Consider the following 25797-nt stretch of genomic DNA (forward strand, 5'->3'; position numbering starts at 1 on the left):
ATATCAGGTCAAGGCCGTTTTCATCTTCTATTGCGCCTTGTTCATAATATCTACGACGTTTTTTATCCTCCTAAAATCATAAATGGAATATGTTATACTTTTCATGACTGTTATTTTGCTTTTTAAAATATTCATTATAACACATACTATAATACTATAAACAATTTGTGTTTTTTTTTTTACATCACAACAATGCGTAACTGTCTTAAAGAATGAATTGAAACCTTAATTGAGCTTACAAATCATTTTAAAGACACACATTGCAATAAGTCTCGTTTCGCGGACAGACAAGACGACAGTCTCAATTTACAGACTGACACGGCAATAAGTCCCATTTCATGGATAAACACGGCAATAAGTCTCAGTTCAAGGACAGACAAGGCAATACGACCCATGTCACGGACAGACAAGACAATAAGTATCATTTAAAGGACAGACAAGGCAATAAGTCTCATTTCACGGACAGACAAGGCAATAAGTCTTATTTCACGGGCAGACAAGGCAATAAGTCTTATTTCACGGAAAAAACAAGGCAATATATAAGTCTTATTTCACGGACAGACAAGGCAATAAGTCTTATTTAGCAGACATACAAGGCAAAAAGTCTCATTTCACGGACAGACAAGGCATTAAGTCTTATTTCACGGACAGATAAGACAATGAGTCTCATTTCGCGTACATACAAGAAAATAGTCTTATTTCACGGACAGACAAGGCAATAAGTCTTATTTCACGGACAGATAAGACAATGAGTCTTATTTCACGGACAGACACGACAATAAGTCATAGTTCACGGAAAGACAGATCAATTATAGACTTATTTCTCGGATATACAAGGCAAGAAGTCTTATTTCACAGATATACAAGGAATAAGTCTCAATACACGGATACACAAGGCAATACGTCTCATTTCACGGACAGTAAAAAAACATTATCCCGTTTTAAGGTCTGACAAGATATGAAGTACCATTTCATGGAAAGACAAGACTAAAATTATTATTTCACGAATATATAGCAATCTCATTACAAGAACAGACATCAAACACATTTCAATTACAGGGCAAATAAAACTTTACTTAGTCACGTAGATAGATAGGGCAGTAGCCTCATTTTATGGACAGACGAGACAGCATTCTATTTTACGGACAGAGACGACCTTTTTACATAAATAAGGCCGTTATCTTGTTTGAATTGTTTTACATTGTCTTATCGGGGCCTTTTATAGCTGACTATGTGGTATGGGCTTTGCTCATTGTGGAAGGCCGTACGGTGACCTATAGTTGTTTATGTTTGTGTCATTTTGGTCTTTTGTGGATAGTTGTCTCATTGGCAATCATACCACATCTTCTTTTTTATATTTAGTCTCATTTCAAGGACAGACAAGACATCATTTAGCCTCATTGTATGGATAGATAGGACAGCAGTCTTATTGCATAGAGATACAAGACGAAAGTCACGTTCCGGGACATCTGTTATTAGTTCCTGCTAGTAGCTGTTACTTTCACATTGCAAAAATAATTATATATTAGAAGGTTCATCTATATAATTACTCTTTTGAAAATTTGTAGTTACATCCTCTTTCTTTCTGTTTTTTTCTTCCCTTTTTTCGGAGGTGTAAATGGGGCCGTGTTGCTTTGGTTTGTACATTTTGCTCTTCGGGTTATATTCATCAATAAGAAATAAATCAAGTGGAAACATAAGATGTGTCAAAAAGACAACAATTTAACCAAATATCGGAAAATAGTTCAAAGCAACCAAAAGGTCTGTCTTAACACCGCGAGAAAACCAGGCACCCGAAGGCGGGCTTCAGCTGACCCCTTAATTAAAATGTTTACTAATTCAGCGATAATGGACGCCAAATCAAACTCCAAAACTTATAAACGAACAAAATTTAAAGAAACAAAATACAAGACTTAGAAATGAAAAAAAAAAATGAAACAAATGACAATGATTAATTATACATTAACAGCCGACTACTACAGAAGCAGTTACAGACATGCAGCTCTAGACCTAAATTACATTGATTGACAGATTGTGTTTTCATCATATAACAATCCAGCGCAATCCCTCCGGTATTAAAGGTGTTTAGTATCACAAATAAACAGAAAAGAGCATAACCTGTAGCTTGCCAATAACTTGACCTGTATCATGCCAATAACTAGTTTAAGAATAAATGATTTTATTTCCGATGCAGAGCCTCGTCAATCAATATTAACTCCAAATAATCCATATTCAATGACTTGACAACAATATCGTTAGTATATCTCTCAAGAATAAGGTTGTTTAAAGATCGGAAGGGGATGATATATGGCTGACCCGTGTTAAGACAGAGTCATATCTCTTGCACGTTAAAAACACCTTTGCAGATTTCGAAAAAGAGCAGGCTAATGCCGCTACAAGGCAACACTCGCACCTACAAAGTGGAAAGGGATTGATATAGGTTGCAAAACTTGTTTCCCAATCCACTATAAATAAATATGTTAAAACTATAGATTTTGTCAGGTTTTGAACTGAATGACGCCATCTTTGTTATTTTAAAGATTTTGTCAGGTTTTGAGCTGAATGACGCCATCGTTGTTATTTTTAAGATTGTAACCATGAATGATTGTATGTAAAATACCTGAACGTAAAAATGTCTTCACGTTGATTTTTATTTACGAATGATGTCCCTGTACGGCTGTTTAAAAATTCACTGAGAGTTTTGACAAGTTTTTAATATTGAAAACCCTGGTGTTAATTTTTTTTTTTTGTGTTTTAAAAAATCCGATATTTGTATCCATACACGAGCGAATCGAACAAATTTAGATATATTAACATGATTAACCCCATCAGATGATGACAACAGAACGTTGCCACTTTTTAAAAATTCATAGTAAACAATAATTAAGAGAAGATCAATTCTTGTATCGAAAATTTTTAATTAAGTTTTCCGTTTAAAATTAAAAATAGATATAATTACGATCCAGAAAAGAGCAGTGATCATGTCTAGTATAAGCTTAATTTAAATTCAATTCAGCAGATATAATGGCTCTTGATAATGACGAATGCATGAATAGTAAAGAGATTTATCCTGCTTAAAATTGAGGATATTAATCCGCTTAAAGTTTTATTATTTTTTTTTGTGACAGATATGCGCGAGACTTTTTAAATGAGATTTTGAGGCAAAGTGGCATGTAGAGAAGAAATAAAAACGTTGAACACCAATATGAGCAAACAAATATCAAGTACTTCGAACACATTTTGACAGTCAACATGATACTTTCTATAATTAAATATATTTTTTTTTAAATTTGTGTTTAATTGACAAACAAACATATGTTACTTACATCATCATCCCTTGGTATTGACATATGATTGTTACTCTTTTGTTCTTTGTCTGCTCCATTTTTGCGGTGTTTGTCGCAGATTTGTTCTTTTTGAAAGTTTCCTCCCTATCGGAGTTGTCCCCACCAAAGCCTTTATCGGGACTGACAGATGATGTGCTTATCCTTTTTAACAATGTTTTAGACAAACCGTAGACGGCGAGCGTACTAGCGGCGACACCAGCAGCAGCAAATGTAGCAGTTGCGGTAAATCCTGATAAAATACAATAGATATAGGAAGATGTGGTATGGGTGCCAATGAGACAAATCTCCATCCATGCAGGTAATAATTTATAAAAGTAAACCATTATAGGTTATGGTACGGCCTTCAACACGGAGCTATCATGGCTCACACCGAACTATAGTACACTATGACAAACAATTACAAACACAGACCTTATCAATCTATTTACAATATTATACAGTTAAGTTGGAACCTAACACTACAGGGAGATAACTCTGTAAAATCAGCTAAACGTTTTAATTACCTTGTGTTGTAAAGGGAATTTTAAGCTTTTGAGTGATCAAAATTGTTGTTTGTCAAACTGCTACATAACCAGTGTAATTCTTCCGACAAAACGGTTGGTTCAAAATTTTTGAAATTTTTATATACTTGTTCAAGGGTCAAAGTAAATACTTTGTCAAAATTTTATGAAAATTAAACGAGCCATATTAATTTTAGTAAAAGTGTTGGGTACCACCTTAAAACACCATGGTAAATAATAATAAATACAGGCTTATAAATGCTTGCTGGTCGGTGTGAGCATACTAGGCTCTGTATTGAAGATATAATAGTTTACATTTACAAATTATGACTTGGATGAGACTTGCATTGGCACTCACACCACATGTATTTTAATATCTACTTATGAATATATTCACAATAAATCAGGGTGTAAACACCATGATAATGGTTTATAAAAACAGATTCTATCAATCTGTTTACCATAATGAACAGCGTTAACACCATGATAAATAGTAAAAAACACAGACTTTATCAATTTACTTACTATAATTTATTGTTAAATAACATGGTGAACGATTATAAACACAGATTTAATAATTCTTGCTGTTTAAAGTATTATAGTTTACTTTAACAAATTGTGACTTGGGTGAGAGAGTTGTCGCATTGGCACTCATACCACATATTCTAATATCTACTTATCAATCTATTCACAATAAAGCACAATCTAAACACCATGGTTGACTGACGTTGTTTTGTTTATCAATTCATAGACATAATTTTGTCATGTGAACGTGACGTCATCAAAGCTTTTTCATGAATTACTCCGGTTTAAAATGAAATTGAGAATTAAGTTATAAGAAATTACTGTGATATTGTTCGGTCTATGCACAGGGGCTTGTTACAATTGCCGGGTTACTATCCATACGAACCACTAAAAAAACACTTTTAGTGGTTCGTATGGATAGTAACCCGGCAATTGTTACAAGCCCCTGTGGCCTATGCGGGTTTATCAGTGTGCACGACATTTTTGATGTTATTTCTTCATAGACAGAAAAAAAATATCACAGTCATTCCTTTTATGTTAATAACACCATGGTTAATATTCATAACATCTTTATCAATCTATCATAATACATGTATATCATAATTTACAGTGTAAACAATTTTCATTTCTTAGAAAATGAATCATCTTTTATTGGAATATTATATTATATATTATAAAAAATATAAACACAAAAATACTGAACTCCGAGGAAAATTCAAAAAGGGAAATCAAAAATCAAAAGGCAAAATCAAAAGTCCAAACACATCAAACGAATGGATAACAACTGTCATATTCCTGACTTGGTACAGGCATTTTCTAATGTAGATAATGGTGGATCGAACCTGGTTTTATAGCTAGCTAAACCTCTCACTTGTATGACAGTCGCATCAAATTCCATTACATTGTCAACGATGTATGAACAAAACAAACATACGCAAAGAGTAAAAATGTCAAAAATAGGGGTACAACAGTCAATATCGTGTTATCATCTTAATATCACTACAGAAACAACAAATGTAACAAAGAAGCACAAAAAGGCATACATCAATTTAACATTCTCATTTTGCTTTACTTATACGGCTGAATTTATCTATGTAAAGTCTATCCATAAATGATAGAAGGTTTTCCACTGGTCAGGTGTAAAATTGCGCGTTTGAAATTCGTACAGGTAGACATAAAAATAATTTTGTCGTATGACGGCATACATAAATGCAGACTCACGTAAAGTAGATATAACAAAAAACAGACTATACAACTTTGAAGACAAACTTGCAAGACTAACTCAAAATCCCTTTTAATCGTTCAATTCTTGTTTTCTACAGTTCAATCACTTGTGTTTTTAAAAATATTATATGTGTGTTGGTTATATTTCAGACAGCTAAACTGGTTAAAAACTTTGGGGGACGGAATCAGAACTTCTCACATCTTGAATTTCATCATTTGTTTTGTTTGTTTTTTCCTTTACTTGATTTTACAAACTTTACAGGAATCCTGTTAATTTCAGATGGTTTGGGCATTCTCTAAAGAAATATGACGTCTTCAAATTATGACGCCTATTAATTTCATTTGAAGTGTTGCAAACCTTTCTTTGTGACGAAATACAAATTGCTAAGTATAAGACTGTTACCTGTTTCTGACTCATTTTCTTCGTCGTGTTCAGCAGTTTCATCTGTCGTTTTAGTTGTATTAATGTTCGCACTAGTTGTGTCACGTGTTACATCTTTACATAAATGTTTTAATATCATTAGAACACAAACAAACATAATCATCGTTTCACCATAATGAACAGTGTGTATGCCCTGGTATACAATTAAGAATTAAACAATATACTTAGTATTTACAATAATGTACAGTGTAACCACAATGGTAAATTTATATCTCAGAATATAAATCATCTTTTATTACTATGTAATAATGCTGTATTTTGATTGGATGAGACACATGGTATTTTTCACCAATTTCTATGTATTGAGATTTTCTTTTCTCTGCCGGGGTATTTGTCATTAGGAAATTCCATGTGCCAGGGTATTTGCTAGCAAAAACATACCATGGCAGATGGAGAATACTATGTCTAAAAATAACCAAATGAATTATATCTTAAAGTGCAAATTACGTTATGGTCATTCTTAATATACAGTTCCAAATGAAATATTTAGGATAAAAAACATCGTTATTGAATTTGGAGCAAATGACGTCAAATTCCGCACACCTGTACTTTTAATGACGCCATAACTAAAACACAACGGAAACAAATTGTCAACCGGTCATAAACATAAACTGGAATCTGCTTGTATTACGCTTCACTCAAACTGATGAACAAAGTGCAGTAGTCAGCCGAAAACCAGCATTTCATAAACAGAGATGTATATATACGGTCAGTGACTGTACATCAACAATTATCAGAAATAATTTTACGGCCAATGCAATTTGACTGCGCAAATAGCACAGCTGCAGTAAATAAAAAGATTACACATTCAAGTAGAAACTCCATATGATACCTGATTACAATGAACTTTCTGAGGTCAAGATTTACACAAAGAACATTCGATGGAATTAAAAAATTATATCATTCTTACAAGGATTTAGGAAATTTGTACCTCTGAACCGGTACTTTTGGCAAATACCTCTTGTAAGCATGATGTACAGTATTTGTATAATATACAACTTTCAAAACAAGTTTGCTACACAAATGCTGACTGAATTTAACTAAAGCCCATTTCAATTTTTGTTTTTGACATTTTCATCTTTTGTGTATTTGAAAATATTACATGTATGTTGGTTAAATTCCATAGAGCTAAACTGTTCGGAAACTTTGAAGGATAGGGTAAAAAAATGCAACTCTCTCCCAATTCCAAATTTCATTATATTTTGTTTTCTGTTTTAATCGATCTAACACCTAACAAAAATAATTTTAGATAGTTTAAAGATGTGAAATCTTTCAGAGGGTGTCCATGGAAAAACCAGGCAGTGGATGGCACATGACATATTTTGATTTATTTTTTTTTTCATCTATTTCATATCATAAATTCATTCTTTCTCAAAAGTTGAATTTTGTTTTTCTATTAACTGCAACAAATAAAGAGAAAAAAAATACATAGAAAGCATTGAAAATTCATTGAAAAGGGGAGATAACTCTTCATTTTGTACAAATTTTGTTGCATTGTAGGGAGCTTTAAAATCATTTTCCGAGCCATCCACAGTTGATTCAAACATATCTTTGAAATATATAGCCTTTGTATGATATATATATTGCATCGGAACCAAAATTCAGTGGGGAAAACAATATGATGTGCCACCCATATCATAGGATTTGCCTGATATTTACTTGAACAGCCTCTTAAATATTGACTCATATCAATTAAAATAGAATAAACTCATCATTGAAACCAGAATTGCAATTTATTTATTACGTCAGACGTACGTTTCGTCTACAACAGACTCAGCAGTGCCGCTCGAATAAAAAAAGCTTAAAGACCAAATAGATTACAAAGTTGAAGAAGTTTTGCCAACCTTTTTTTTGTGAAGTAATACATATGAGCCAGTATTTATAGTTTACCTGTTTCTGAATCATGTTCTTCCTCGTGGTCAGGGGTTAGTTCTGGCGTTTCCGCTGTAAGTTTTTTAGTTTTGTGAAACAACGTTGTTGTTGATTCCGAGCTAGTAGTGTTATTTGTAACATCTTAACAAAAACAAATAACCAAGATTTTTTTCATTAGAGATATTCGTCGACTTATGCAGATTGTCATTCTGTTACTTTTTTTAATCATAAAACAATAAAAAAGAAGCAAATATATAAATTAAAATCCGGCAAAAACAAACAGTTCTTATAGTCGTTTATCAATTCAGAGATATGAAATTCGGGTGTCTACACTAAAACAGAGGGAACACATCAACTTAATAGTCAATTTTCGAGTTCGATGCATTTTCGTCAAAAACTCTGGTTTTAGTGAACGTCATTTGTGCGTTTAGGGGCGTCGTCACTTCCTTTCCAATGTTGAGCGAGTGGTTGGAAAACTATAATTCTATATTGTACGAATTTTTCGGCAATTTGAATTCCCAAAATTGACAATCAGCATTGCTGTCATTAGGGAATTGTCATTAAGTACCTACAGAACAACAATTGTTTCTAGTTTATCCTGCACAATAACGATCACTAAGACGCTTGATGAACGTAAATAGTGCAGGGCTACAGGCGACCCCCTTTATCTGTAAATGACGTATTAAAGACGCGTATAATTCACGAGTTTTTTCCGGTGACGGATGAACTCGAAAGTGGTCTATTCAAAGAATGCAAATATTCGTTTTATTTTACTAGGCTGCAAAGATAAGAGAAACATTTGGTGGACACGCTTGATAAAAAACACTTTTATACCTCGGGCAAATATATAAAACCATTTTGAAAGTTACATGCACTAGATAATATATTGAAATATTTTATGTAATGATACTTTTTTTAATCTACTCGATTTTAAGACTACTCTTTGAAATCTAGATAATTATACTAATGCTAAAAACAGAATTGATGCAATTTATATTACTCACCAACACATCCTTCGAAGAAAGATTTTTTCAGACCACATAGGCTTACTTTTTTACCAGACACATGGGAACAATCAGCTACTAAGTTGCATTTATTTTCCGCCAAAACCCGCTTTGCAAAGAAATAGACATTTTTCGCTGAGCAATCACATATCATTTGATTTTTTTGAAGATTACTGAAACATAATCATATTTAAGCTATTTATCACATTTGTCGATGTGGTAACACTGATAGGTTGATGCTAAACATTACATGTACAGTTGTTGCCGTTTGATTATGTAATTTATACGTGTTTCTCGTTTCTCGTTTTTTATATAGATTAGACCGTTGGTTTTCCCGTTTGAATCGTTTTACACGTCTTGTAATTTTGGGGCCTTTATTGCTTGTTGTTCGGTGTGAGCCAAGGCTCCGTGTTGGAGACCGTTTCTCTATTTCAAGGACATTCTACATGCAGTAAATGTGGGTTAGAATAACATTGATAATTAAGACCATTTTTATTGTATTATCCGGGTATCCGTTACATTAATGTTTGTATTATTGTTCAGTCAACATGACAGATTGATTACTTGCACTATACTTACTATAATAACATCTTTGTGTTATACTTAAACAACAATTCCGGGTCGGGAATAGATACAATTCTATTGCTCGAAGCAAATCTGTTTAGAAATGAAAAATAATTTTTAAAACAATGAATTTTATTTCAGACAATACAGCAATTTGAACACGATATTTGAAATTAAGACAAACACATTTGTTAGTTATTTGCATAGGTTGCAATGATATATCATGTTTTGAAATGAATTACTGAAAATTCAGAATCTATTACGATGCTTTATCATGGCAGTGGCTTTTTGACCGGCACCGGCAAAATAGCAAATTTGCTATTTGACCGGCACTTAATAAAACTGTTCATTGATGTGATGAGTAGAGAATAAAAAAGCTCAATAATAATTCATTTTATCACAATATCAAGCATTAAAAATACAGTACAATAAAAAATAAAAGATTTTCATAAATAAATAATTTATTTAAGGAATGACTGTAATATTTTTTTTCTGTTTATGAAGAAGAAATAACATAAAAAAAAATGGTGCACTCTGAATAACGCGCGTAGCGGGTTATTAAACAGTGTGCACTCCTATTCATAATAGATTCGTCAAATTTTTATATTTGTCAAATTTGTGATGTGTACACAGGTGGTTTTTTTAATTTTAGAAGTTTTACTGTTTATATGATCAACAGTAACAAAAGTTTTTAAATAGAACATTTTGATATTTAATTATTATTTTTAAATTTTAATTGCAGTTAGATATAATTTAATCTGAGCCGGCTGAATAGCAAATTTGCTATTTTGACAGTGCCGGTCAAATAGCAAATTTGCTATTTTGCCGGTGCCGGTCAAATAGCCACTGCCTTTTATCATATTTTAGGGAAATATTTTACAAATTCAAAAGTGAGTCACTTTGTGTGATTTTTTTTAGAAATTCAAATGTAACGTCAAATTGTGTGCTGAGACGTTGGCTTACTCGGCTGTTTGTTTTTATGTGCTAGATAAGGTTGGTTTATGTAAAGTATCCGTTTTTATTTTGTAGATAGTCACCACTTCAGTTTGATCATGTACATCTACATGTTTTATATGGTCATTTTATAAAATTTACTGTTTGCAAAAATATGAATTATTCTAAGTAATAAGGATGTTCTAATCAAAGGCAGAAAAACCTAGCCGCATTGGGACAACTTTTTTGAACTTTTTTGAACTTTGGTCATCAGCGCTCTTCAACTTGTACTTGTTTTGGGTTTCGAACATTTTTATCTGATAGTCTTCTGTGGGCAAAACGTACGTCTGGCGTATTCAATTTTTAATCTGGTACCTTTTGTTAGCTATTATTTGTGTGTTTCTCTGTCTTATATGTTTTCCCATTTACTTGTATTGTACAAACATGTAGTCCTGTCATGTATTGTTATCATTTTAATGTTATATTTTAAATTGCCATTAACGCGGGAGGTTTGGCATACCACAAAACCAAGTTCAACCCACCTTTATTTCTTAAAATGTCCTGTGCCAGGTCAGGAAAATGGCCATTGTTATACACAGAGTTCGTTTCTGTGTGTGTTACATTTTATCGTTGTGTTTCTGTTGTATCGTTGTTCTCCTGTTATATTTGATGCGCTTCCCTCAGTTTAAATTTGTAACCCGCCTTTGTTTTTTCCTAATCGATTATATGAGTTTCGAACAGCGGTATACTAATTTTGAAAATTTGTATTTGAATCACACAGTATATTTTTTCAATATCGTAAACACTAAAATCACATTATAGTTTAAAACGACATAATCGCAATAATAAATGCACGCAATAATTTCTGAATTTACAGTATAATAAATAAACAAGAAATACTGCTTTATTTCTAGTTTTCGATATTGACGACTTCAGGCATCTAAGACATTCTTGATGATTTCTGATTACCAACTGTCAATGTTCAATTTCACAGCAGTGGAATACCTACCCTCTTTACCAGCGTATAGCTTTATGATGACACAATTTGTAAATTATAGTAGTTTATATCCGTTCTTTAAGGGTTCCAATGTGAGTAACGAGAAAACTAACGGCCATAAAAACATGAATGTATGCTAAGTTTTGACGACCACTCGATCATCGCATGTCTACGTAACAATGCATTTGATTCATATTACTCCATTAAGCTTTTAAGTATTCTCCGCCATAAAAAAAAACCAGCAACAAAATCTTTCACATACAAAAATCTCGGCTATTCTCGTTTGTTTAAGATGAATATAATAATTATGTTCAGTGTCCACGATTTTGTTCTTGGAATAAACATAGGTAAAACTTAGAGAATCTCAGTATTGAAAAGATGGATGTATATAACTTCATGAATATGTTTCAAAACGTGTATTCCAACTTACAGGACAGTTAATGATACTAGTTTGTCGAAAACACCAGCTCGAAAAGTCTCAATTCTATTATTATTAAGAAGCCTAAAACAAAAAGTTACATAATTTAGATTTGTTAACAATAATTCACTAATCTAAAGTCTGCATTTAAAGTATTATAAATTTCTTGTTCGTACATTTGGCTGTTTAGACACTAAAATGTCTAACTATTCAATGATTTTATAACCGTAAATGTTTTTCTGATACGTAATGTTCAATACCAGTGTATATAAAGTGCGAATCCAGCTAGTTCATTTTTACTGTTATATGCGGGTATGTCTATTGTAGAATAAAGGATCATGGGAAAACTGTATTTGTTTACGTTTTGAAAATATCAAGTTAAAGGATTTTAAGTTAAGTTTTAACATATTTTCAAAGTATTATTATTATAATATACAAACATAGCATTAAAGTTCAAATAAGTGTTATAAAAGCATCATAATATAGCATATCGATTATTGAAAGCGATCCATTTTAACTATAGATGCGATGAATTATCACTGTTAGTGCAGTCATTATTAATGTAGAATTTTCAAAGATGCGAGAAATTTTTATTGTAGAATTATGTGATAAATGCACTTGCAACAAATTAAAAAAACCTTAGTTGATGACTTTAAGATTAATGATACATGTATTTTCAAATTGAAATACAAACTCCTCATTCATTCTTCATCAAATATATAGCTTTTAAAACTTGTAACAAAAGCGATTCTCAAAATGTCATATTTTATTCTTCAGATTACGTTTCTCCTTGATTTTCACTTATATAGGGACTCACTGGAAGGTGACAGCAGCGGGCCCTCTTAGGCAGTCAGTGGGCCCCTACTTATGAAAAATTCTAGATCCACGAATGGATACTACCGCAGAGGTAAAACCATGCACATTTGGGTTATTGTACACGAAATGCATGCTACAATTTATTTTTGTTGATTTTATACCCTTTTGAACTCTACGTGGGCTATTTCAGCATCTAGGCAAATAATCCTCAAACCAGATACACGGTTAGATTCTGCATGTCAACGAATTCCAAATATCTATATTAAAGGACTTTTGTCTATAAATTTGGACCCCACAAAATTAAAAAAAGGGACCAAAAATATTAAAAAAATGCATGCATCGGATACATTTGTTATTGAAGGCATGACTGCAACAATAGGATGAATATACAAAAATATCTTATTCTTGGGTATTATGGGGGGAAGGGGGGTTCTGATCCCGGATCCCGCTTTCTGTTTTGTCAGATTCCCGTATTCAGCTTATTGTTTTGTCAGATTCCCGTATCCCGCTTATACTATGCAGTTCTAATTTTTATCCGTGTCCCGCTAGACTTCATTTCCCGTTTTTCACTACACAATCATTTGACTTTCACCTGTCACGCTTGCAAAAAATCGGCAATCCGGCGTGACGCTTATACCCAAATGCGACCCACTATTTTACTCTATTTTGACTCATATTAAGCCCATTATAAATATATTAAAGAAGTAGCATAGATTATTTTACCCCTTTTTATCCCGTCTCGTTTCGTTTTTGAGCCATATATAGATGCCGTATGTGACAATGAGACAACTCTCCATCCGAGTCACAATTTATAAAAGTAGTCCATTATACGTCAAAATACGGTCTTCAACATGAAGTCTTGGCTCACACCGAACAGCAAGTTATAAAGGGCTCCAGTGTATAACCTTTTAAACGGGAAAACAAAATATATATCTATATCAAGATGTACGTAATTAGTGGTGACGTGTCATGGAAATGGATAAAAAAAATAAGGATAAAGATCCCTATACGCTTTATAAGAAACTAAATGGAATACATTTGAAATAAATGTTGTTTCTATTGAATTTATTAGAGTGTTTTAAAACCAAACTTTCCTCCGTAAGTTAAATATTATCAATTCTTTCTCTTACTTTATCTATTGTTTGAGCAAGTCGGCTAAATTAAGGCTTTACAGCTAATTTCCTAATGCATGTAAAGCAAAACTTTGGTTGGCTTGCTTGCTTTGTTTGTATAATTGTTTTACATACTTTGTAAATAAGATTGACATCTTTAAACAATATGAATAGGCATAGTTTAACCTGTATTTTTAATATTTGAATTAAATTGGGTGTTATCATAATGATTATCCAATAAAAAAAAGCAAGTAAATCAACTAAAGTCTTGCTCTACATGCTTAAAGAAATGAGCTGTAATAGATAAAAAAAATAATAATATTATACAGTGAAAATGCACCGCATATACAATAATAATGATTCGCTCCACAGTGAAAATGAAAGAATAGTACTATCCTTATTCGACAGTACACATGACTAGCATTACGAAATCATCATGATAGTGGAATTTAGTTAAATATGAAGAAACTGAATGACAAAAAATATTCTACTTTATACAACTTTAATAATTGTATTAAAATGAATATTTTTTACAGCAACAACATCTAACCTGTTAGTTATAAAGCACATGCACGATCTGTTCGTGAAATGTCCTAAATATTCACCTATTTTGGTATATATTTCACAGCAGGATGGCTTTAGGCGCGATAAAACCCCGCTCGCATCTCTTACTTTGTTTTATAAGTATTATGTATTTCTGAACATATACATTTTAACTAATTTTCTTGATTTTCTTCAAAAATTAAAAAAAGTTCGTCTGTTTATTTATCATTCTACATTAGACATTTATGGCATATACAGTAAAAATGATATTTTAGGATCCGCACTTTACATACACTGAATACTGCCTTTGTTTACAATCACACAGAAAACTAAGTGAAACTTTGGACGACAATGCCTCAAAATGTATGTCAATAATGATAAGAAATCAAACATCAGATAAGCCTAGAGAAATTATCAATGTAACATTGCATCATAAAAAGTCAAATAAAACATTTCAAATTCCAGGAAAATGCAAAACAGCAATTCTCTTATCCCAATTATCCTTGACAAAATTAAAAGCTCAAACACATCAAATGAATTGAAAACAACTGTCAGATCCAAATATTGGTACAGAACATCAGGGGCGTAGCTACCTAAGGCTCGACTAGGCACGTGCCTATACATAAATTTGCCGATCATACCCCCTTTGGAAAAAAATTTAATTCTAATGCGTATTACTATTTAAACATGACCCACCCATATTCGAATCCCGATACTAGTATTCTGGTTAAGTACGATAACTTGTTTATATGTAAACAAAATTTCGAAACGAAAGAAAGATGAAAAAGAGAGTCCAAATTGTCAGACTAGGACAGCAACTGACGATAGTGGAGAATCATCTACTTAAAGACTGAAGCTTCTCCGACAAGTAATACATCGTCATGTATATCAGGTCTGTTCTGTGTCTATTGACATCGTAAACTTGTTTCGCAATTACTTGAGGATACCTGTATTATACAGGGAAGCAGTATATGAATTAGGACCTTACTTACAATCAGCGGGTGTCATCAAGTGATCACTCTACTAGTCCGTCTCTCCGACCGTCAATATCTGTTCGTCAGTCCGTCCACACTTAATATCTTAAGGTAGTTTGATTTTGACCAATTAAATATTTATCAAAATAAAATTTACAAATAACATTTGCAACCACTCTAATGCGCTCCTTTCCGATTTTGAGCGATTTTCAACGGCAATTATTTGTTTTCTTTGGGATGTGGACTTCCGCAATCCATGACGCTGTGAGATTTCTGATTTTTTTTTTATAGTTCAGTGATGTTTGACAACGAAAATATATACTTCGCACTGTCTTTGGATGCAAACACATCTGTTATTTTCCTTATAATTTGTACGTTTCAGTTTACAATGGGAGACGAGCTACTTTCTAATCTATCTCTTTTTCATATCCACCGACACCTCAATGTTGATGTTGATGCGAGTCATATATAACTGATTTTATCGCCAGGAAAAAAAAATGTCCACTTGACTTTGAGTGAATGTATTATTGTCTTTGTGTAAGAAACTGGGCCTACAGTTATTCATAAAAGTTCAGAAATATTAGATTTGTTTAACCAATGTTTGCCCAAATTTGAGTTAAAAGATTCGTTCCAAAAAGTCGAAAATCTTTTCCTTTGACCCTCTGTATCTAAAACTTGTCTGATCTACACTGGGCATATTGTAATATTTTTTTTCTTCTTCATTTTTTATTGTACACTACTATCAATAAAAACCAGTAAAAATGATATTTTTGTACACAAAATTATGCAACTCAAATGCTGAAAACCGTTTTCCGTCGGGGGGGGGGCTTCCCCCCCCTGAACCCCCTACCAGGCCTCTGCCCTTGACCTACTGGGGACCTTGAGCGGCCCCCAGACCCCCTGCCGATTTGTGCCTACAGTTGATTTGATACCTAGCTACGCCCCTGAACATAACATTAAGTAGATCATTATGATGATTTCAACCTATCTTATAGCTAGCTGAACCTCTTACTTGTATGACAGTCGCATACCAATGATAACATTTCATTATATTGACAACAATGTGTGAACAAATAAACAAACATAATAGGTAAACATCTCAAGAAAAGGGGTACAGCATTCAGCTTTCTGTTGAAGTCTTAATCACTATAAAATCAAACAAATATGTCAACAAAGAAAAACAAATTATTGGCATCTAAACAAAGCAATTCAACAAAAATGAAAGACAAGAATGCAAACAATTACCATTGTAAATGCATTTCAACAGAGTTCATGCAAATTTGATAATTCTAATCATAACAATTATAACAATATTTACTATCGTAATGATACACAAATTAAGAATAGAAACCAATTTCCTCATTAAAATTAAAAATTGCAGATCTTTTATAGTGTTTTTTTCATTTTTTTATGAAACATGCGTTGCTTAAGTTTCAGTCTTAATTCTAAATTTCGCTGTTACTTTTTCAGACTGTATAATATACACAAAACGTTGGATTTGTTTTTAACTTTGTAAGTTTAAAACGATACTATATCACTGTTAATTTTGAAATAAGTGCCTCAATCAACTTTATTTTCATTATGAGAGATACGCCAACATTTTCAAAATATTCTTTTTTTATAAGTTTAAAAACGAGGAATGTGTCAAAAAGTCAACAATCCCATCAAAGAACACACATAGCTTAACATCATAAGAAATATCAAATTAAAAAAAAGTTATGCATATGATGCTTTTAACTAAATGGATAGTTTTCATTATACAACTTATGTACATAAACGTTTTGCTGAGAAAAATTCTTAAATTATCCACATTTAGAAGAAGGTTACTTATTTTTAATTGCATCCTGGAAAGCAAATCGCCGACATATTTTCCGTATGCTTATTGACCTGAGCGTAACCCTCGTGGTAAAAATCAGGTAGTCACAATACGCATGGATCTGTCATTAAAATAAACAATTATCTGATTGTACATGTTAAACACGTGCTCAATGCTCATGCTTTTGTTATTTGTTTACTATAAGGTGACAATCGGTCAACTTCGGCTTCAAATCACGATATTTAATGAGCAGCCATATTTGTTAAATCATAGCACACAGAGAGAACAAAATTGACAATTATACGATATAAATGCGTAAAAAATGAGAAAATCGTGCACAAAGGACTTAGTTTATGATATATAAATGTATTGGTTCAAGAATTGGATAAACATTATTTTTACCACTTACTCGTTTCATATGACTTTAAATGAATTTCGTTTGTGCTGATTTCAAAGACAAAGATACCTACCTTGATCATTTAATCCCCCCTTTCCCCTCCTCACTTTTGTTTAATATTTCTGTGTTATTGCTTCAACAGTTAAGTAAGGAAAAAACTGGATTATATTAAACAGTTACTTCCTATGCTATAATGTCCCCAATCTCGAGTGGTGCTTTTTTAAAAACGACAGAGAAGATCAATAATTATAGATTATCGTTGATTATCTCAACAAGATTGATTTTACCTATGACGACGTTGTCAATTTGATGCCAATTTCGTCAGCAACGCAACGTTCCTCTTGCCCTCAATGCTCTTCAAATTGTACTTATTTGACTTTATAAATATTTTGATATAAGCGTCACTGATAAGTCTTATGTAGACGTTGTAGAGCGTCTGGTGTACTAAATTATAATCCTGGTACCTATTTAGTTTTTAGCGATAATTTTCCATCTCAAGCGAGTACCATGATATGAAAAATTATCACCAAAACAAGTTCAAGGGAAAAATGCACAAAATTGCCAAAAATCAAATATCTACATTTCCTAGGCATATCTTCGACACTCTCCGGCATATTCAATGTATCGTCATGACTGTGTTCACTGAAATAAGGATGCTCTTTTTTTTTACATGCTATTCAAGTTTTGTTTTCAATAAATGTAAATGTAAACAAAATTATTTTTTCTTATGGGCTCAAATTTTGTTAGGTACGAATCTTAACCCGAATTTCGCAAAAGACTTTCCACTAGTTTACACATTGCATTGAATACTTACAGAAAATGTAGCTTTGTTAGTGAAGTGAACAAATCTGGATCTAAATCAGACAAGGAATTGTAATCAAGAAATCTGTGAAAAAAAATATATGGAATGTTATTTTAAATATTGTCTTCTTGTTTTAAAATGTATGTTCAGTGGTTGTCGTCTGTTGAATTTATTCAAAGCCCTAGGGTATCTTGTTTCTTTTTTTTTTTTATATAAGACCATTGATTTTCCTGTTTGGATGGCTTTACACCTGTAATAATTGGAACCTATTATAGTTTGCTGTTTGGTGTGAGCCAAGCCTCCATATTGAAGGCCGTTCTTTGACCTATATTAGTTTACATTTTACAAAATGTGTCTTGGATTTACTGTTGTGTCATTGTCACTCATACGAAATCTTCTTATATCAATATATGTAATTAATATTGAATATAAAAAAAGATACTTAACTGTTGTGTTGTGTTTACTGTTGTTGGCGTGATTGTTTTTTGTTTTTTTTGTCAAGGCATTGTCAGTTAGTTTCGACTGAAATATGTAGATGTATAACAAAGAACTTTAGCATGCATACAATCAAAACGAAAATCTATGTATCTGAAAAAAAATCTATGTACTTAAAATGGGAGACTTAATGATTAAAAGATAGAATGTTTTCGCTGATTTTCCATTTTTTGTAATGATTTTTTTTTCCATTTTTTATTTTACAAAAGTTTTTTTTTTTTTTTTTATGAAACGCAATCAGTAATATTTAGAAAAATTCTGAAGATGAATGCTTTTTTTCTGAACTTCAGGACTTATACATTGACCAAATCGTTATGCAAAATATTATAAAAATCTGTGATATAACCCATTAACTGTTCATTGAACTTAACTATTCTTTTATTTCACATCATGAAAGCAACCATTTTTCTTCCGCTTTATTCTTATCATAACTTGAAACATCACCAGAACTTACAAACATGAAAAGTAAAAGGTTATTCTGTAATGGTATGCCCTAAACTCATGGATTTATTTTATTTTCTAGCAAACAACACAAAAACAAATACTAATTTTGATATCCGGCGTTGTTCAAAACACAGCTGACGTTAAAATTTCAATTGTGGCGTCCATCATGAACAGCTAATGTTTGTTATAAACATAGCAAGCCTATCATGAATGAGACTTTATTATATGTCTAAAAAATGTGTTTGCCCTCAAACAAGAATAGAACTTGTAGTTGACATTTTTATTTAAAAGAACTGTTGTCTAATGTGTTATGGTTTTTTTTTGCAAATTTTTATTATATGTTTATCTTATCTCAAACCCGAAAAGACGTGAATTTTCAAAGGATTTTTGACGTTGTAGGAGTAAATATGAAAAAAATCCTAGATCAATTATGAAGGTAATTAAAAATCTCTCCCATTAACAAGAACTAGGAAAAGATCGGTTAACTGATTCCAATAGTTGTGTGATGAATGCGTATTAAATGCGGGTTACAGAAAATTCACAGGAATAGACCTTCATGAAATAAAGACGATTCAACTTTTACTGGCATATTGTTTGAGGTTTTTGTTTTTTTTATCAATTTTTACACAATAAAACAGGTATCCAATCAAAACAACAGAAGGGAAATGTACAGTCATTAGTGTTTCATGTGGTTGTATTCCTTCATTAATTGCTACTTCAAGGTAGCGGAGCCAGACTGTAATTAAGAACTTCTGAGTTGGAAGTTAGAGAACTCGATAAAGCTCCTCCCAATCTTTCCTTTTCAACCGAGTAGCAGTAAACGATCGGATTGGAGAGTACAATACATGAAAATGTATTCAGAAAATGCACTTTTCTTATAAATTTAAATAAACTCATTCGATCAAAGGACAAATAACCTTTCATGTTGCAAATTGGAATTAGAACATGGCTTTATTTTTCAAAAGAAAGAAGAACGCCATACTAGAATTTGTAATATTTACTATTCCTTGATCTTAAGGATAACAGTAGTTTACCACTGTTCAATAGTCATACATCGGTTATCCGAAAACAAATCCAACGGGTCCAAAACCAAAACCGATGGTTACTAGAAAAAGACACCAACGGAACAACAGAAATATTGAAATGCTACCCCAATATAAATATAACCGGACTATAAGATAAAAGCTGCCATATTTCGACCATTTTGGGGGAAAATGGAGGGTTGAACCTGGCTTTATTGCTCACTAATCTTCCCGCTTTTTTATCCATTCTTGTTTATCAAATCACGAAAACAATCCTTTTCTACTGATGAACTAATTTTAACTTACAATGTATGCAAATTCCGAAGACTTTGGAATATTCTCGAAGGGATTGACGTTAGTGAATTCTTTGATAACCCTCTGAAAAAAAGTCATTTTGAATATAAAAAACACTTTTTTGCATTTTCAACGAGTCATTTAGCCCACAAGATTCAATATAAGTGTTTGTATAGATCATGATGCATATGATCTCTTTACTAAAATAAAATTTGATTAATCGGTTATTATGTTTCGGGTTTGAGGCTTTATTCTATTGACTTTAGCATATCAATCGATTGTCACAATGCTATAAGTTACAGCTAATTTAATTTTCATTTAATCCCGGTAGTTTATGTTTCTTAAAAAAGAACTATGTTTTCAATCCAATTAAAAAGTATTGGGTATTCAATAATTCAAAACGAAGATACTCTTCATGTTTATATTCGTAGATTTTCATGATCAAAGCTACAATATCTAATGCATAAAAACATAATAATTTAATTCGTAAAAAAAACCCATGATGTATACCGTTGTATGATCAATCTAAAAATTACTGATGAAATTTTGAGGGTGGTTAAATTAAAATAAAAATTAATGAATAGTTATCAAAAGTACCAGGATTATAATTGTATACGCCAGACGCGCGTTTCGTCTACATAAGACTCATCAGTGACGCTCAGATCAAAATAGTTAAAAAGCCAAACAAATACAAAGTTGAAGAGCATTGAGGACCCAAAATTCTCAAAAGTTGTGCCAAATACGGCTAAGGTAATCTACTCCTGGGGTAAGAAAATCCTTAGTTTTTCGAAAAATTCAAAGTTTTGTAAACAGCAAATTTATAAAAATGACCATATAATTAATATTCATGTCAACACCGAAGTGCTGACTACTGGGCTGGTGATACCCTCGGGGACGAAACGTCCACCAGCAGTGGCATCGACCCAGTGGTTTAAATAGTTATCAAAAGTACCAGGATTATAATTGTATACGCCAGACGCGCGTTTCGTCTACATAAGACTCATCAGTGACGCTCAGATCAAAATAGTTAAAAAGCCAAACAAATACAAAGTTGAAGAGCATTGAGGACCCAAAATTCCTAAAAGTTGTGCCAAATACGGCTAAGGTAATCTACTCCTGGGGTAAGAAAATCCTTAGTTTTTCGAAAAATTCAAAGTTTTGTAAACAGCAAATTTATAAAAATGACCATATAATTGATATTCATGTCAACACCGAAGTGCTGACTTCTGGGCTGGTGATACCCTCGGGGACGAAACGTCCACCAGCAGTGGCATCGACCCAGTGGTTTAAATAGTTATCAAAAGTACCAGGATTATAATTGTATACGCCAGACGCGCGTTTCGTCTACATAAGACTCATCAGTGACGCTCAGATCAAAATAGTTAAAAAGCCAAACAAATACAAAGTTGAAGAGCATTGAGGACCCAAAATTCCTAAAAGTTGTGCCAAATACGGCTAAGGTAATCTACTCCTGGGGTAAGAAAATCCTTAGTTTTTCGAAAAATTCAAAGTTTTGTAAACAGCAAATTTATAAAAATGACCATATAATTGATATACATGTCAACACCGAAGTGCTGACTACTGGAGATATGTATAATGGTGTTTAAAGTACTGCGAAAATATAATGTGGTCATAGGTCGAGGACCTGTTGGTGACCTTCTGCTGATGTCTGTTTATGGTCGAGTTATGTTCTCTTTGACACATTCCACATACCATTCCTGATTTTAAAGAATAATTCACATTGCATGTTTCTCGCATATTTTTTTTAATGTGTTTGTTACCTTATCAAAACTAAAGATAATAGAATAAATGTAATAATCGCATTCTAGAATATAAACAAAATGTCAGATAAAGTTTTTTTTTAATTAAAAATACTCTGTTAGCCTCATTGAGAAAATGCCAACGATAACTTGATATCAATTTAATTGATCATCAATTACAGTTATACTAGGAATATGAATGACATAGACTTACAAAATTTGTAGGCTGAATAAGTCTTCAAAGCTGTTTTCCTGAAGTGAGTTTAGCTGATTGTTTCCTAATTGTCTGAAAGATACAATGAATTGTACAATCAAGAACTGAAGTGTAACTTCGAAACGATTACATTTTTTCTATTGAAATATATTTTTTCTTTACTTAGTTAAGATTTCTGTTAAAAACAGTCATTCGAATAATAGATTTTAATGGCAGTAAACAATTCTTTGTTTTAGCTTATGTCTTCCCTTATGTCATCACGTGGTATCCGTAGTCAGTCTGTCGTCATCTGACGTTGTAAACTGTTTCCAAAATCTTTTCCTCTGACACTATTTGGCAAAGTTTAACTGAATGTTCCCTAGGGTATCTAGTTTATGAAATTATCCAACGTTTTGATTGATATAAAAGCATGGCTGCCATGGCTAAAACTTTTTTTTTAAATAGGGAATCAAATGCTGTTTAAGGCTTAAATCTCAAAAACTAAAACTGAAAGAGCAAATCTGACGGGATAAAAATGTTCAAATGTTCAAGATCTACATGTATCAGCCCTGAAATTTTCAGACGAATTGAACTTTCCATTGAAAGGTTGCTGCCACTAAATTGGTTATTTTTTAAAAAATGCAGTTTTTTGTTTTTTATCTAGAACAATATTATAGCAAAGATTAACTATAAAAAGCAATAATGTTCAGCAAAGTAAGATCTACAAAAACGTTTATATGACCCGCTTGGAAAGTAATTCCCCTTTAAAGACAAGTTTACACAATTTATTCTTCGTGTTTGCTTACATTTATAAGAAATGTCTCCTTTAAAACAACAGCCTAATACATTTAGTACTTCTTAACTTTAAAAGAATATTCCTTTAGGTGTCTAGTTTTAATTATGACTTGTATCTGAATTTTTGACAACAAATATGGCCGCTATTGCCACTAATAGAACATAGGGATCAAATTCAGTTTTTGACTTATATCTAAGAAACTATATCATTTAGAACAAATTGGACGGTGGTAAAAATGTTCAACATATAAAAAAAACTATGTCTTGAAATTTTCGGAAGCATCAGACATCCCGTTGTTGGATTTCTGCCACTGCATTGGTCATTGTAAGGAAATTAAGCAGTTTTTTGTTATTATTAGTATCTTGAATAGTATAAAAGATAAAGATAAACTGTTATAAATCTCACAGAGTAATTAGCCTTGTTTGTCCTTTGAAGAAACCATCTGGAAGTTTTTGCAGTAAATTATCTCCAAAAACCCTAAAAATAAGATATCTTAATATAATTATCAATTCTAACTTTTGTCTGCTTGAAACCTAAGTATCAACAACTATAGTTTGACGCATTTGGTACAACCTATTGGGACTTTGGGTTCACAATGCTAATCAACATTGTATTTGTTTGGTTTTCTAACTATTTTTATCTGAGCGTCACTGATGAATAATAAAGGCAAAAGTATTATACCGTTGTTCGAAATTCAAAGATCGATAGAGAATTACAAACTAAAACAGATGGAAACGCATCAAATATAAGAGAACTACAACATTAAAATGAATCACACACATAAAAGAACTATGATATAGCAATGACCATTTCCCTGACTTGGTACAGGACATTTTAAAATAAAAATGGTGTGATGAACCTTGTTTTGTTAAATACCAAACCTCCCGCGTTTATGACAATGTTAATTACAACACCAAAACGACAACACTACACAACAGGACCCATTACAAACACAAGGGAAAAAATATAGGACAGAGAAACAAAACGCTGATGAGTCTTATGTAGAAACGCGCGTCCGTCGTATTGTCCAATAAAGTGATACCTTTGATGTATTAATTAATTAACGTAAAAGGAATACGTTTTATAATCGGCTAAATCAAATATCCCATATGAATAAATATAAATCATGTTCACTTGATATAAAATATACAGTCATAGAAGCATGACTCTTTTGATCTCGGCTTTCAAAGCGGGTGTAGAGATTTACCGTTTCCTAAATCTTGATTTGTTTCTATTATAAGAACGTTTTATAGAAGTAAATATGATAATTGTTGTCCATTCGTGTGATGTGTATGGGCTTTTGATTTTGCCATTTGATTTGGGACTTTCCGTTTTGAATTTTCTGTAAGTTTTCTAAATTGAATTCTTTTCATTAGTTTTGAAACTAATTGCACTAGGTCTGATGTAGTTATTTTGCAGATGTAGTACACATTTTGAATTTGAAAATTATGTTAAGCTGGAACAAAACACCTCAATTTAAATCAATTTTGTACGTTTAATTTTATAAAATATTGACAAAACATTACCTTTGATCTTTTAAAAACATATAAGAATTTCAAAGAACCTGAACCACATACTTTATCATGTTTACCGGAAAAAACCCATTGAATATATAGCAGTTTACAGAATTATCTCTTTATTGTACCATGTACCAGCCTAACCTGATATATTTCCCATTACAGCAAATTAAAAGATTATGCAAAAAGGTGGGTTAACTTACAGCGTCGTTGGGTTCATATCTTCAAGTAATTGAACCGGAAGTGAAGGTAGTCTTGTACTTACTTCCCTGTCAAGATACACAAATTTATATGTATCATTAATCATTATATTTTAAAAGTTATTTAAAAATATTTCTTTAAATGTTTGAAATTGAAGTGTCTAAAAATATGCCGATATTTTTCATTTTATAATCAATCATTCCTTGTGCAGACAATAAAACGACTTTAAAGAGTATCCTTTATTTCGGGTTTCCCGGCAATATCAAGATATTTTTGAACTAGAAAATTTTTCCCTCTTGCTTGGTGGAACATTAGTAGGTTTCAACTCCCTCAAGCAAATGTGACCTTATATGAATTTGGCTATTTATTTTAGGTATTTCATTTTTTATAAAGCTCATAATATGTAATACTTTCATTAAATTTGAAATATTCTAAAGAAGTATTACAATAGTTTTTTTTAAATATATATATCTTAAAGAGAAAACTCACAAATACTGCATTAGCTTAAGGTTTTTGAAAAGGGTACCATCAAGGTTGTTTATCAATGTTGAGCTCATTTTTCTGTAATAATAGATAAAAACATAAAACAGTATCAAACATTATGAATAAGTTGACTTGCGGAATATTCTTTCTTGTGACGGCAACACTTTATTACATTTTAACATAAATACAATATGCAAATTATCTTGAATATGAATCGAGTGATCATTACTACATCGTTGTCAATAGTCGGTGTGAGACTCTTTCGGTCATTCTAACAATTTTGCCATGATTCGTTATAAATAATTG

The 25797-nt window shown here is 32.0% G+C and overlaps 1 long non-coding RNA gene across 1 annotated transcript; it reads right to left on the bottom strand.

Annotated features, from left to right (window-relative positions):
• Positions 1-22525: 22525 nt before the first annotated feature.
• Positions 22526-25066, bottom strand: LOC134700627 (uncharacterized). Its single transcript, XR_010103949.1, has 3 exons — positions 25011-25066; positions 23696-23767; positions 22526-22587 (listed from the first exon to the last, which is right to left on the bottom strand). It is a non-coding gene; the product is annotated as an uncharacterized LOC134700627 (long non-coding RNA).
• Positions 25067-25797: the final 731 nt, after the last annotated feature.

The sequence above is a fragment of the Mytilus trossulus genome, unplaced genomic scaffold (genome assembly GCF_036588685.1).
Source record: "Mytilus trossulus isolate FHL-02 unplaced genomic scaffold, PNRI_Mtr1.1.1.hap1 h1tg000164l___fragment_2___debris__unscaffolded, whole genome shotgun sequence".
In the NCBI taxonomy this organism is placed as follows: Eukaryota; Metazoa; Mollusca; class Bivalvia; order Mytilida; family Mytilidae; genus Mytilus; species Mytilus trossulus.